The 2,843-nt window shown below is 38.6% G+C and overlaps 1 pseudogene; it reads left to right on the top strand.

The window, feature by feature from the left end:
• Window positions 1-338: 338 nt before the first annotated feature.
• On the top strand, window positions 339-1,820 carry LOC133763225 (NADH dehydrogenase [ubiquinone] flavoprotein 2, mitochondrial-like; annotated as a pseudogene).
• The last annotated feature ends 1,023 nt before the right edge of the window (window positions 1,821-2,843 follow it).

The following is a 2,843-nucleotide window of genomic DNA, read 5'->3' as shown; positions in this document are numbered from 1 at the left end:
ACATTACTTTATAATTAGTACATATCTTTGTGTATTATTAAACACCTAGTACATTCCTTTTATAGTTATTAAAGTTACACAATAACATAAAATCTTCTGAACTAAATTCTAAGCATCTTTGAGAGTTCGCTATTAAATACGTGAAAATAGATGGAGTAAATGCGTGAAAGTTGATGAAAAAAGTAAGTTTACCAAAATGCCTTCATAGTACCTAGCTCTTGGTGCTAGGTACAGATTCCTCTATACAGATAATTAGGAACCCAGAGTCTGTACCTGGGCTGGATTCATGTATTTAAAGAATCGAGCTAAATAAGGAAATAAGAAAGACTTTTACTCAAATGACAAAGAATGGAATTAAGAATGATTCAGGGGCAAAACCAAGTCCAGACATTCCTTCTAGCCAGATCACCAATCAAAAAGACAGAACTGGAGAAACTGAGCATGAGGCACAGAAGAAAATGAGAGAAACAGAACAAGATTTGAGTAGTCTAAAAAGGAACCACACTGTTATTAATGTGGTATCCATATCTTGATGGCATGAATGAGCTGTAAGAATATAGCCAGTCAGGACACTGTGCAACAAAACTATCTGTAAAAGCGCATTGATTTTCATTCAAGCCCAGTGACCCTGAATATCACAGAAAGACTCTCTACCATTACTGGCTGAGGAATCTCACGTTATTATTATCACCATGTTCTCCTGGCTGAATTAAATATATATTCTAGTCGTAGCATCACTACTTCTTGATCAAAGTCTGAGGCTTTTACACCTTATTTGTGGACCTAGGTCATGTGTTTGTATTTTAACTTCAACTGGGACTAGGAAAGCAAACAGGCATCTTTACCTATTTTTTGATGTTCTTTTTTACATTCTTAATGCATTTTTAACAGATTCAATATGATTTGTAGATAATATTCTAAGAACATAATGATATCCTTTTCCTCCATTCCTCCTTTCATCTCTCTCCTTCCCACCTTCTTTCTTTCTCTTTTTCTAAGTTTTTGAGATAACATTTTAAGATTACATTACAATAAAAAGGCTTAATACTTCACTGAATAAGAAGTTTAACCAGGAAAAAGCAAAAAGATGCTGGAAAGGTGAATAGCTTGACCAGGCTGGCTTCACTACCCAGTGGGGAAAACATATAAGTAATTTGCAAAACACAGCTGTGCAAATGGAGCTGTTGGAGCACAGGGATACTCCTGAGAATAACCCAGATACCCCATTTGATTTCACATCACCTGAAAAAAATGAGGACAGAGATCAATGTAAAAAACAAACAAACAAACAAACAAACAAAAAACCTATCCAGCAGCTGGGCTTCCTGTCTTGTATTTAGCCCAGAGGCAGAATAGACAGTTTGCTGTCTGCTGTGAACAAGGTTGGAGAAGTTTTACAAGTACCTCCAATGAGAGTATATGAGGCTGCAACCTTTTACACAGTGTATTATCTAAAGCCAGCTGGAGAATGCCACGTTCAGGTCTGCACTACTACCTTGCATGCTTCAAGACTCTGATGGAGTACTGGAGGCTATTCAGAAAAAGCTGGGAACAGAGGTTGGGAAAACTACACCTGGCAAGCTTCACTCTTAAACAGGTGGAATGTCTAGGGGCCTGTGTAAAATGCACCAATAATTCAAATTAATGACAACAACTATGAACTTCTAACATCTAAGGATATTGAAGAAACTGTGGATGAGCTGAAGGCTGGCAAAATTCCAAAACCTGGCCAAGGAATGGACACTTCTCTTGTGAGCCAGCTGGAGTTCTTACCTCTTTGGTTGAGACCTGGATTTGGTGTGCAAGCAGCAGGCCTTTAATGCATATACAACAGTAAAATTGTCACAGGACAAATAAATCTGAAGCTTCTGTACAAAAAAATTAAAAGGCAAAAAGACCCTCAGTTAGTGGGAATATAGGTAAGAGCTATAAACAATAATTGAATGGAAAAATGACCAGTTCACTCACATACAGTAAATTTTAAAGTAATCACAAATCATTAAATCTATGGTAGTGAAGTAGGCAGGCATATAGGTTAAAATGGATTAGGTTTGTGAGCTGGAAGACCATGCCTTCGCCATGCCCCTGAGTGACTTCATGCCCCTACCTGGCCACACCTGTGTGCCCACTAGCCAATCATGTTAATTAACCCCTCCCCTTTGGAAGTAAGTTAAAAGCCTGGGACACTGTGTATCAGGCCCCCCTCTCTTTTCCCTGGCCTATTCACAGGAGGGGGCTTGCTGTAGCCCTGCTCCTTCAGGCTTCCTGGCCTAGATGCTCCTCCACATGGCTGGTTCCTGGTGCTCAGTATGAAACCAAATTTACCTCTCTCTTAGATAAAGCTCTCACTTTCCTATGCACCTTTCGCACTAAATCAAAGCTTAAAATGTACCATGCCGCCTCGTTTATCTGTGCCCATATTTAGAGTTCTTCTCTAAATATTAGTCTAGAAACCTCTTGAGCTTATTAATATTGGGGATTTGTTAGTAAGCTTATGGTGAAATCGTATGGCACCCCAAATTCAGGTAGCACATGTGGCACCCCAATGGCACTTCTAGGGAACTCTAAAGGGCCACAGTTTTGTATGAATTTCAGGGGGTCATCTCCGATTTCAGTAGTACAATATTATTGATCATGTGTTTGATAAAGATATTAAAGTTTTACAAAACTATATTTACAGTACACTGGTACACACAGACATCTCTTTCTTCTTTCTTTTTTGTTTGTTTTTAAAATTTTAGCCCCACATATAAGGGAGAACATGCAGTAGTTGTCTTTCTGGGTCCAGCTTATTTCACTCAACATAATTTACTCCAGTTACACCCATTTTGCTATAAATGGCA

This window comes from Lepus europaeus, chromosome 1 (assembly GCF_033115175.1).
Source record: "Lepus europaeus isolate LE1 chromosome 1, mLepTim1.pri, whole genome shotgun sequence".
Classification (NCBI taxonomy): domain Eukaryota; kingdom Metazoa; phylum Chordata; class Mammalia; order Lagomorpha; family Leporidae; genus Lepus; species Lepus europaeus.
This window is presented reverse-complemented; position numbering and strand designations above follow the sequence as displayed.